Source organism: Equus asinus, chromosome 9 (genome assembly GCF_041296235.1).
Source record: "Equus asinus isolate D_3611 breed Donkey chromosome 9, EquAss-T2T_v2, whole genome shotgun sequence".
NCBI lineage: Eukaryota > Metazoa > Chordata > Mammalia > Perissodactyla > Equidae > Equus > Equus asinus.
In genome coordinates, this window is record NC_091798.1 from 44,012,879 (window position 1) to 44,025,374 (window position 12,496).

General features: G+C 55.9%; 1 long non-coding RNA gene across 1 annotated transcript; it reads right to left on the reverse strand.

Moving 5' to 3' along the window:
• Nucleotides 1-845: 845 nt before the first annotated feature.
• LOC139046286 (uncharacterized) lies at nt 846-10,696 on the reverse strand. The gene is made up of 3 exons (XR_011506132.1): nt 10,546-10,696; nt 8,859-8,913; nt 846-960 (listed from the first exon to the last, which is right to left on the reverse strand). It is a non-coding gene; the product is annotated as an uncharacterized lncRNA (long non-coding RNA).
• Between the last annotated feature and the right edge of the window lie 1,800 nt (nt 10,697-12,496).

A 12,496-nucleotide genomic window follows, 5' to 3' on the forward strand; every position in this document is an offset into this window, starting at 1 on the left:
CCAGAGTCCCCAGTGCCTCTCACCATTTGAGGGGCTTTGCCTAACCCAGCCCCAAGCACTCCCCAGCTGGCAGGAAGCCAAACACCCCCAGGAAAGAAGGGTGAAAGGCCCAGGAGACTAGCCCCCTCTGCCTCATCTCACGGCTACGAAGCTGGGGCCTTGACAGGACAGGAGGTTAGGACGGGAGGACAGCAGTGTTGAGGGCTGAGTTTCGATGACCTCCTATGAGCCTCTCTTGAAAATGAATGAGAAGAAACTCAACAAAGAAACTTCTGTGAGGAAGGGAAGGGGCACAGAGAGAACACAGCTGTGTCGTAGTTAACAGAAGCCCCAGGAAGCCAGTCACCCAGCACCTAGGAACACCCATTCCCCTTATCTGTAAAATGGGAATAGCATTCTCTGCCTGAGGAGTGCCTGCCGAGATCAGACGAAAGGGGGAACTTCGAAGCCTTTCGCATCCTGAAACGTACTCCACAAACAGAAAGGATTAGTGCTGTTACAGTTAGAAGGCTGCACTTCCTCCACCCCAGGGAGGGGCAGAGGTCCACATTCTGCTCCTGGCTCCACCTCTAACTTGCTGTGAGACCTCAGGAAAGTGCTCCCCGCCATCCCCAGGCCTCACTGGAATTAGGAGAGACGTGCACAAGGCAATCTCTAATTGGCAATCTCTCATATGGCTCTGATGCCATAGGATGGGCTCTGGGATGTGGGTCCGCTACTGAGGCCAGCCCATGGCAAGGTGCCCCATCCCAGAGGTCAGCTCAAGCCCCTCCTCCATCAATATGATGGGCGTCCAGGAGAGGACCAGGACCAGGACCAGGGTCAAAGATGTCACCGCCACTCACCTTTGGGAGCCTCACCCCTATCTGGGGATGCTGGGATCCCTTCAGCTTCACTTCTCATCTCTGCTGGCACCTGGGAGAAGGGAGTGCCTGGACCATCTCTTTACCATCTTCGTGCCTGGAGGAACAGAAAGAGCAAAGCGGCAGCGCCCGTGCTGAGAGGCAAAGGCAGAAGACATTTATAAATGACCCTCTTAGCTGTTTACGAGACACCTCCTGAGAGAAAGCAGAGGAGGAGAAATAAACTTGAAGTAGGGAGACCTGGCTGGTGTCTGAGATGCGCTTTGATAAGCCAGCTGCGCCAGCATTTCTTCTCTGTGTTTATGGCCACCTTTAGGGCCCTGTGTTTGGGACTCTTTATCAGGGGCCGGAAGGACAGAGAGAGCAAGATCCAAGGCAAAGAGCCTTCCCCGGCAACTCCACGAGCAGACGCCACCTCATCTGGAGATCAAGATAACCCCAGTTTTCCTCCCAGTCCACCCAGATCTGGGGTGGACAAGGAATTCCTGAGCACGGCAGTAAATCTGCAGAGCCAGGCCCGGCCGGCAGCCCCAACTGGGCTGAAGCCACACGAAAATGGGCCTAGGGCTGGGGATCTCCTGAGACGGGTAAGCAGCCCCCATCAGGACACCCTAGATCCCTTGTCCCAAAACCTACTGAAGTCAGGCAGGGTGTCTCAGGGCTCCTACTGCAGCATAACCCAGTGCTTCCTGCTAGGCCTGGGGCTGTGACAGCCTCCTGGGGTCATACCCAGGCTGGGACTGGGGCTCTGCCATCCCCACCTCCTGAACTTGCCAGGATTATGTAATGGTTAAAAACATGGTGGGCAGTCTTGCTTCAAGCATCCTAGGTCTGAATCCTAGCTCCTCCCTTGCTGCCTGCCACAGTAACGCCCTCTGGGTCATGTTTTTCCATCTGTAAAATGGCTCATGCAAACAGTGCCTAACCTTGCAGGATGGGACACACAGCGCAAGCTCACCAGATGGGAGCAGTCTTCATACTGGGTGACCAGGCATCCTGGGAGCAAGAGTAGCCAAGATGCCACTATTCACTCTTATTTTCCCAGACTAGCTGTGCCCTGGGAGGCTGAAACCTTCCTACCAGCCACATCTGAATGATGGTGGCCCTATCCTCAACCCCACATGTGTGACAAACCTTCCTGGGCTCCCACCATGGGCCACTGTGCTTAGGGGTGAGGGGAAGTGTTACAGAAACAGAGAAAGGCATAGTCCTGATGCCCAGGGAACCCATAGTCTGCGGCCAAAAATAAGCCTACAGACACAGGATGTGCTAAGTGCAAAACTCAGGGGCTGTGCAAGAGAGCAGGACAATAGACACAAGCACGGTCAGGGGAGTGGGGATGGAGAAGCTATTCAGAACAGGGCTGCCTGGGCTTGGCCTGGAAGAATGAGTAGGAGTTTGCCAAAAGAGGAGGAGGAAGAAGCCATTCCCTGCAGTTAATTAATGGCTGGTACTAGCCCCAGGAGGGGAGGCAGAGACAGCTGGACACAGGCAGCACAGGGTGAGAGGAAATGGCGAACAGGCATCTGATCAGCAAGAGCCTTGAATGTGGGCTGGGCAGCCCCAGCCTGGGGCTGAAGGTGCTGAATGTGAGATCCAGGACAGGTAAAGGGTGTAGGCCGAGGGGGCGCCTTCAGTTTAGATTGCTTTGGGGAACTTCTCTTGGATCACAGCAAAAGACGACAGGTAGGGGACGGTCCGGGAGATGGGACGAGGAAGCAGGTGCTGAGGCTGCAGCAGGGAGAATGGCCGGGAATCTGGCTGGAGGGTCAGCTGTGTGGGATCAGAGAGCCTGCCCTCTGGTAAATCCACATGGCCAGACCATTGCACCTGCTGCCTGCACTTCCTTGAGCAGAACTGCTTCTCAAGGGCAACCGAGAGGCCAGAACCATGAGCCCACAATGTGGTCCTGGCAGCTCCAGGGCCTCCAGTGAGCTCTGAGTCGTGGGCCTGAACACACACAGCTGCTGCTGGGAGACCCAGGCACCTTGCAGGGCAGACACCCACCCCACGTGTACCTCTCCTCTGCTCCAAGGACACCCAGGGCCCTCGCTTTTCAAGTACCTTTCGAAGCAAAACTACATGCCTTCTCCTCCCTGCTCCTCTCTGGGGACAGCTCAGCCCAGCCGCCCCACGCTCCCCTCGGATTGTGATAGTGGCCCCCCAAGGTCTGGGGCCCCACAGCCCTGCATGGGCTCCAGCATGATTCAGAGGACGCTCCTAGCTCCTGGACCAGCAACTCTGATCTCCCTTCCATCACCCCAGCCCCTCACCCTCTCTCCTTTCCAAGGGTCCCCCAACAGCTCCTACTGTGCTCTATGGGGACATGCCCTCCACGGCCCAAGGAGAAACCCAAACTGGCTTCTTTTTTTTTTTTAACATTTTATTTTGAAATAACATAGATTCACAAGAAGTTGCCAAGATAGTGCAGACAGGCCTGTGCACCTTCCCCAGTGTCCCCCAATGGTGACATCGTACATCACTACAGTATGATATCAACACCAGGAAACTGACCTTGGTATATAGTGTAAGTATAGTTCTGTCATTTTATCACATGTAGAGATTCATGAAATCACCACCAAAATCAAGATATCTAACTGTTCCATCAACTCAATCTTTGAGATGATCTTTTTTTTTAAGTGCATACAGTAAAACTAAAACAAAAAATCAAATCAGAATGGGGAATGGAGACTGAGCTCAACAGATTCAGCATCAGACACACTGGTCAAACCGTGCACACCAGAGCAAAGAGGTGGGGGAGGGGTAACGAGAACCTTGCTTCCTTCTTCCCACTCTCCTCCCACCTGGCCCCACCCCAGGCCCACCAGAGAGTAGAGGGCAAAATAGAAGTGTGAGCAGGCAGAGGGGAATGTGGACACATGGCCCCAGAACCCAGCTCCACAAAGCCTGGACCCTGCATTGCTCTATCCCCCCACAGAGTGAGCCGCCAGCCTTCCAGGTGGCCCCTGCCCCTCTCCCTGAAGCAGTTCCCCACACAGGTGCAGCCCCGCTACCCGCCAAGTTCTTTCTTCCCCTCCTTGAAGGCTGAAGGGGGCTTCTCCATTGCCTCACCATTGCTGCAGATGGACCCCTAGCCAGGTGGGTGTCCCACAAGGTTGCTGAGTGAAGGAGTATATATGACCTTGGGTGAGTCCCTTGCCCTCTTAGGCCTTGAGGCCCACAGCCCCACGCCCAACATGAGGCACACAGCCAGGGAAACTCGGACAAGTCTGGGTGGGCCTGTGACAGGGCCCAGGAAGGCGGACAGCACCTAGACTTCATCTACCAGACCTCCAGGCCAACCCCTCCCCTTCCTGAGGGCTCCTTGGAGAATATCAGACACAGGGGATGCAGAATCAACAGACAAGCATAAAAAGACAGAGCGAGGCCCTGGGAGCTCAGGCCACTCCCTGGTGGGGGCCCCAGGGATCCAGAGCCCAGGGCTCTGGGCTGCCTCCACTCAAAAGGAAGGAGCCCAGCCTGCAAAGTGAGCCAGATCATCGGTGTGAGGGCAGGGATTTGGCCTCCCCACCGTCGTGCCCACACCATGCCAGGACCTCTTTCCCCAGCCCAGAGGAGAAAGCCAGGGGCCCTCTGCAGTCCACCTCTGGCCTCTCATCCCCACCTGGCTCAACTGTCTCTTGCCCCCTGCCCCCATCCTAGATCAGAGCCCTGCCCAGACCACTTCCCAGCTCAGTTACCCTCAGCAGCTCCCCATTTCCCAGGGGGAGACCTCGTCCTGGTCTTCAGAGCCTGGCTGGCCTCACCAGCCTAGCTCCCATCACACCCCCCTGAGCACTCTGGGCTCAGTCACACTAAGTTAAACCAAATTTAGAGACTCCCAGACACCCCCACATTCCCTGTTCCATGTGTTCACCCAGTCTCCCCTAAATGGCCTCCCCATCTGCTCTGAAGGAAAACTTGCCCAAGTCTCACAACCCAGTACAAAAGTTAGCTCTTCTCGAGAGCCTTCTCTGATCGCCAGGCCCGTTCTACTTGACCTGATGCCCACAGGAGCCGGGGGGCAGGGGGCTGGCCAAGGTTAGGGATCCCATACGAAGCTGGGGAAACCGGGGCCTCAGAAGGCCAGTGTCCTGCTCTGCCACCCTACACCTCTTCGGATCTCCCCTCCTCCTTTGAAGAAGGGAGTGGCCACATCTGTCTGCACTGTGGGCAGAGAGAGGGAGGTCATCCTGCACTCTCCTGGAAGTGGTTGGGCCCCCTCAGCCAGGGTATATCCAGGTGTCACAGCTCCCAGGGGCTAGTGTCAGACCAGCTCTGCCTCCCTGAAGCTCTGCCACTATTGACTGCAGCCAAACTTCCTGGTTCCTAGAGGAAGAAGGACCTTGCGATACACAGGCCACGCAGAACTCCCTGCATACCCAGGCCTCCTCGGACGACCCAGCACCCAGGGGTACCCACTGAGACGGGGCTCAGGGGGCAGGAAGGTTGCCCCAGCATGGTCCAGGCCCTGGCCAGCTGGTCCAAAGCAGGTGAGAGAGGATGGAGGTATCCTTTGCCCACCAGAGGCCACAAGCCTGGGACAAGGTCCCATGAGCCTTCGGGCCAGGCTTGTTCCTCCTTCCTCGCTATTTATGGCCCTCTGAGGTTGCTCTTCCCTTTGTTCTGCCAAACAAGCTCGCTCCTGACTTCCAAGTCAGCCAGGGACTTGGCAAACATTTGTCAAGACTCGTCCCCTCACTTCATGTTTGTCTACTCAGCAGAGATCTGGGCTCTGTGCACAGACAAGCTTCACCCCTAAGGCTCGGTGGGAGCTCCCATCCTCTGCAGCCCCACGGCCCCACCTGCAGGTACACCAGGGTGGGAATCTCTCCGCCCACCCAAAGTCCAGCCTCCCTTCAACCTGCCTGAAACACCACCCTGTCCTCAGTATCATTCATTCCCCCCAGGGTGAGAATCCCACACAGGACCTGTCAATCAGACAGTCACACCTAGGTGGCAGTGAGGTTGAGGTATTTTGGAGATGGGAGGAGGGGAGCCTGTGCAGACTCAACGTTTATGGCGAGGAGGCTGAGCATGAGCTAGAACCCAACAGGAGGAGAGAGAAAGGGAGGCAGGAGCAGCTGCTGCTGGCTCCCCGCCAGCTCCAGCCTCCATGTGTCCTGAACTCTTCAGGATGGTGCTGCCCAGCCAGGCGAGGTCAACGTGCCCTGGTCAAAGCTGACAGGTGGGCAGACAGTCCCCAGAAAGGCAGGTACTAGGCAGAGATGCCAGACTCTGACTTCATAGTCAACACCAGGGAGTAGACAGACAGAGGCCCATGCCAGATGGAGGCCCCAGAGGGTAGAGATGTTCTGAGGGGAGTGAGTCTCAGGGCCTCAGTTTCCCTACATGCACAGTGGGAAGACAGGGGAGGGAGCACATCCACCTGGCGCCACACGTGTAGCCGCCTCAGACCCCACCGCACAGGGCAGGACAGAGGGAGAGGGAGAGGCCCAGGGGCGCACAGAGTCCAGGGGCCCAGGCAGATCTCCCTCACCTCTCTGGGCCTATATTTCTTGATCCTGGGGGATGGAAACTGTTTTACAAATGTGCTCTGAGAACTAAAGGAGCTAACACGGAGGAGGATGTAAGCAAAGGTTTGGCACACACCCCGTGCTTAATCCACGGGAGCTGGTGTTATTATTACTATTGTTCTTGATCTTGGGCAAGCCTCTCCCAGCTCTCCTCTCCCTCATCTGTAAAATGGGCTGACAGCTGGTTGCGATGAGTAAATGACCTGATACAGAGAACCCTGCACAGATGTAGCATATAGCTGGGGCTTAAAAAACACGAGCCCCTCTGCACACATCCAGTGGCTATTTAACAGGTGCTTGCTGCCTTGAATCACAAATGGCTAACAGGAAATTTAGAAGGAGCAAGGAGGAAGCTATGGGAGTCCTTCCATTAGGATGGAAGCGGGTACCTTGGCCACCCCCAGGGTCCAGGACCCTCGGAGACTGGGGCTGGACAGCGTCATGGAGAGGCTCCTTACCCTGCAGCTTGCAAACTGGCCCAGGGAGCCCTGGGGCTCCTCGGGTGCCTGTAGGGCCAGAAGGGGCTGTGGTGGAGGGCCGAGGAGTCCACATCTACACCCACCCTCAACCAGAACAGTGCTGTACTCATCTATTTAGGGGTCCGGGTAACATTTCATTTGCAGAATGTCCCCTGCTGCTAGAAGTAATCTAAATTCTTGATTTTCAGGCGAAGACAGTAAAGCCCAGAGAGGCCCACAGGCAAGGAACCCAGCACCTTGGAACCATGGAGGCCCTTCTTGGTACTAACCTTTAGTCTGCTCACCCTGGCAGCAGGGGCAAGGATTACACCGGGGGGGGTGGGTGGGCCATCCTGAGCCTACCCTTCACTAGCTTTGTCATGGCCCTGCCCCAACCCCAGCTCCAGGGCACACTCCTGCTACTCCCACAGCTCAGTGGGATGGTCACTGCCTCCAGGAAGCCTGCCCTGACCCCCAGGTTAGGTTTACTTCTCCTCTTCTGTCTCCCACAGCTCCTAACCTGGCCCATTTCTAAAAATGCATTCATCTTTAGATCCACTCCCCCATGAAGGATTGTACCGGGATTGTCCATCACCCCTGAGTCCCTGGCACCCCACCCTGGGCCAGCACATAGAGTAGTGCTTAATAATCACCTGTTGAAAGAAGGAATGAAGTACAGCCTCCATTGACCTCATCTGTCAAATGGGTAAATACCACCTCCCAGAATGAGAAAAGTGAGCCACTCACTGTGGCTGGCAAATCGAACAGCAAGGGTCCTTCTCCTGCTACCCTGGGCAGGTCCTGAGGGCAGGCAGCCAGGCAGCCAGGCAGCCATTACTCACCAGTTTCCCCTGCCATGGCCATTATCCACCAGTTTCCTCTGCTCACCTCAAGGAGCAGAGGCCTGGGATGGCCAAGAGGGGTCCTTTACTAAGACCCCGGGGTACCTCACCCGTCAGAGGTGCCTGCCAGGCCAGCACACACCTTCCCAGCTCAAATATTTATTTAGGATTTGCAGAGAAGGCAGAAACACAAAGTACTTCAAAGCACTCTCCAGAGGAGGGACCACGAAGCCTTGGGGATCCAGCAGGGGCTCCCATAGCCGGCCCTGAGTTGACCCCAGGATCTGCCAAGGGCTGCTCCTGATGAGCTCACGAGGCTGTAGCTGAGGCCAGGCCCTACCTATGAGCAACCCTATACCTCCCAGCCCTGCTAGGCAGGAACTCTTAGCATCTCCCACCAAGCAGTTGAGAAAGTGAGGCTCACAATGATAAGGGGGCAGAGCCTGGATTCCCACTTGGCCTGACTCCAGATGAGCCTTGAGTGCCAAGGAGAATCTGGGGCAAATGTGAACACACAGAACATCTCAAGTCCCAGAGTTCTACCCCATTCAGCCCTGATAGTGGGGCTGGAGTGCTGGGGGCACGGTGTGAAATGAGGCACTAGACATGCAGGTCCCCCCACCACCTGCACAGCACTGCACAAACACACACTCCCATCTCCCCAGAGGGCAGTCAGCCCGCGGAGCCCCAGGAAAAATGGCAGCCACTTTGCCCAGCCACCAGCCCTGTGTACCTAGAGTTCTTCGGCTGAGAGGGAGCAGCCCACAACACAGAGGAAGCATCAATATTTCAGGGACAGCTCCCTCCTGGCCTCCAATCGTGTTTTCAATCGTCATGAAACAATTCAGAATTGCCAACTCGGGGCTAACAGGCTGCCGTCAGCCAGTCAGCCAGAGCAGGCAGGGGTAATTATTTTAAAAGCTTCTGACAGGGCTGTTCGCTGCGCCAGCTCCCCAAATTGTCTGTCTGCAGTAGTGGCTGTGCCCCTTCAGGCCCTGAGCACCCTGTCTCCCCATGCAGCAAGCAGACATCTGGAAGGCTGCTGAGGCGCTGGCTGCAGAGCCTGTGAGGATGGGAGAGAAAAACTAGGCCTACAGAAGGGTAAACTGAGGCCCTGTAAGGGGCAGCTCCAGAAAGTCAGGGACTATAACTTCTTACCTTCGTATTTCCCATGCCAAGCTGTGGCCTCCTCTGTTCATGGTAGATGGATAGACTGATGGACAAAGAAAAGGATAATGGAGTGGCTGAGCGGATGATGTTGCAATAATCTGCTCCTACCTCACCTTCTCGATTCCATTCTCCACTATCCAGGCAAGGTGATCTTTCTAAAATATAAATCTGACCAGATTGCTCACTATTGAAACCCTTCCTCTGCTCCTCTTTGCCTTCAGGATAACATCTCACCCTCCCAACAAGGATCACAGAGCCCTGTGGTATCGGTTCCCACTTAATTCTCCAACTTCCTCTTCCTCCATTCTCTGCCTTCCCACCTGTCTCAGTGCTATTCCCAGGGAAGGGGGATGGGCGGGAGGGGGGGGGGGCTCTTCCAGGCAAACTCAAGGCCTGTGTGTCACTCAAGGCCCTTCAACACCAGCTGCAGACGTCCCCTCCAGCACTGAGCTCCAAATATAGTTATGGGTTGTTGTGTCTGCCTCCTGGGCTCAACCCAAGTGAGCAGGAGCCATCCATTTTTGTACGTCTGCAATCACAAGCACAGCGTATGCGCTGTCTAAACTTCTGCTGACCTGACAGAGGCCAGTCCAGGAAGGTCCCAGACCAGGGCTCTTTCTACTATTTTATACAAATGCTGATAGATCTGCAATGAAAAAAATATTTGAGATGCCCAAATGGTTTCTATTTTCGCTTTGGCTGTCAGGAAGCTCGGTGTGCAATATAATAATGCTCAAGTAAATTAATATCTTACCTGGTCCTCGGGGTTCCTCTCTACCTTTAGGGCCTCTAATTCCCTCCTCACAGATGAAAAAGGGAATACAAACAGATGCCTTCCCTTGCTCTGTGGACCCCTCCCTATATGTGAGTCAACAGACACTGAGGCTCCCCTCAGACTTTCTGGCAGCCCTCCACCTCTCCCCACAGATGAGTGCAGAACAATCCCGATGGACTTCAGACTTTCCCAACAGAGCCACGGCCGCCACATTGCGTTGGAGTGGATTCCCTACCAACACTATAGGCAGCCCTCTGTGAACCTTCACGGGGCAGGGACTTCTTTGGACACCAACCCATTCCCTGCTACCAGCAGCTCAGAGAACTTGTTCCAGGTCAGCAGCCAGTATTCTGGGGGGAGTGTGGTGAGAAGATGGTGGAGCTCCTCCTCGCCCCCCCTAGGGTGGAGCCTGTGATCTTTGGCTGGCCAGCCACAGCCCTGAGCCACTCTTCCCCACAAAGTGATTGCTCCAGCAGTGGGCATGTGAGCTGCACCCAGCCAATCAGCATAATCAAATCCCTTAGCCCATCCTTGGGAGGACCCTGTGGTTGGCAAGCCGGGGTCAGCCCTGCTCTCCAGGGGCTTACAAGAGGTGGGGGCAGACAGGTGTTAATCGATCAGTATACAAATACTGATTTCAATCCTGTGGCAATAAGAGCCACGAAAGGGAAGGACGCTTGTCCTCCTTTTACAGGATGTTGAGATAAGAAATGCTGCTTGAAGAACTCCTACGCCTTTCTGCATAACTGTGGCTGAAGACGTTTGCCCGTTATGTTTAGTGTAAACCCATGTGATAAATTCATCTCAGAGTTCTGCACTACGGAGAAAAACTTCCGATTCGAGAAAGCATGTCAGTTTGGAAGGAAAGACAAAACAAATGTGCCAGCCAGTTCTGCTGACCTTTCTTGCTCAGGTAACCTGGAAGCTCAAAGCTAAAGTGATGGGCAGCTGCAAGGACTGTGTTACTCTTGTTCCTGGTGGATCCAATTCGAACCTTCTTCTCTCTGACGCCTGATCCCTCTGTCTTCACAGTGGAAACGTACGTGCCCCGCGATGTCAAAACCTAAAGGAAAAGTGTGGAAAACTCTTTTTGGAAGAAGTGAAAATAAGATCATAAAAAGTGTGTTTTTGACCCACCCCAGTTCACCAATAACTTCCAGGCCTTCAGCCTCTGGTCCCACCCCACCCACCTACCCAATTCTCTGGTCTGAAACTTCTTAGGAGCTAGGCAGGGGATGAGGGCAGGTCTGCTAAATTAGAGAGGGAACCTGCTCCTGCCTGACTTGAACAATAGGACCACCCTGGGAAAAGAAGAAAACAAAAATGAGAGGTAAGTATTTTAACGAGCAAAGCCACTTGGCAGGTGTCCCCATTAACATTCAGCCTGGCTGCCCACCCCCACACAGGGCCACACCCCTCACCTCCATCATCTCATAGGTTTCCCAATGAGGTGGAAACATTATTCTCCCATTTCACAGGTAGGGAAACTGAGGCTGGGAAAGGTCATGTGATTTGTCCAAGGCCACACAGCTAGTAAAAGACACAGATAAGACTCCAGCTGTGGGCATGGGGTCTCAGGAGCAGCTTTATGGCACCACTGGCTCTGCCTGGGAACAAGGGCGTGTGGAGAATCACATACACCGCTGGGAACAAACCCTGGAGGACCTGCTGGTGTGCAGGGGTAGGAAGGTGCGATTTCCCAGTGCAGATGCCTGCGTGAAAGCCACCTCAGCTATATTCCTGTTGCACCCCCCATACAGAGTAAGGGCCCAGCGGTTGCATTTATGCCCGAAGATGCCCACGCGCCTCCGGTGTGGAGGAAGGCTGCCTGGGACAGGTTGGAAGCGTCCCAGCTTAGCAGCCCGCGGGGCCAGACTGGCCAACAGACTGATTTCACACATAAAACAGCCAATATCGTGGCAGCGGGAGAAGCAGAGGCTAGAATCCCGCAGCGCAGGATCCGATCCAGGGGTCTGCGTTTCTGCCAGGCCGCCCCAGGTCCAGGTCTGAAATCGCGGATGTCTAGGACTCAGCTCTTAAACCCTAAGATCCTGTGTGCGCCGAGGTCCACACACCCACCAGAGAGGTGGTCCCGCTGCTGAGGGGCAAGGGGAGGCTGTGGAGTCCCCGGATAGCAGGACAGGGTGCAGGGGCCACGCCCCGGGGCCTGAGCGCCCTGGCCTCTGCGAGCTGGAGTCGGGCCGGCTTCCGCCTTTGGGTGTCGGGAGGGGATCCCGGTCTTGTCGTTCCGGGCCCAGCGGCCCTGGAGGCGCGGGCGAGCAGGGCGAGCAGGGCGCCAGGGCGGGCGCGGGGCCGTGGCCTCTCCCGCAGCAGCTGTCGGCCAGGCAGGGAGGCGCCGCCGGTGACGGCACTTCATGAAACATTGATGCCCGGCCGCCGCACTGCCATCTCCCGGCACCGTGAGCCAAAGCGGCAGCCCCGGAGACCGGTAGCCGTCGGCGGACAGGCTGGGCCGCTCCTGTCCCTGAGGGTGGTCCCCTATCGGACTGACCCTCCCGACTCGCCATCCCATCTCACAGCCCCAGCAGCAGGCTAGGACGGGGCACTTGGGGGAAGCAAGAGCCTGTCAGGCCAATTGGTTTCCCCCACAAGGCTTCACGTGGGGTTATCTGGCCAGGGGCAACACCGGAGAACCCGGTCGCCTGCGGGTGGAACCCAGTTACCCTCACTCCTGCTCATGTCCAATAGCCTCCAGCCAGGGACAGGCCAACGGGGGCCACATGGATGGAGTCCTCCCCTGTGCCAAGGCCAACCAGGGCGACCGCTGGAGGGTGTGCATGCGAGGGGCTGGACAAGGAGCCGCAGAAGAGTCTGTCTTCGTGGGGTCGGT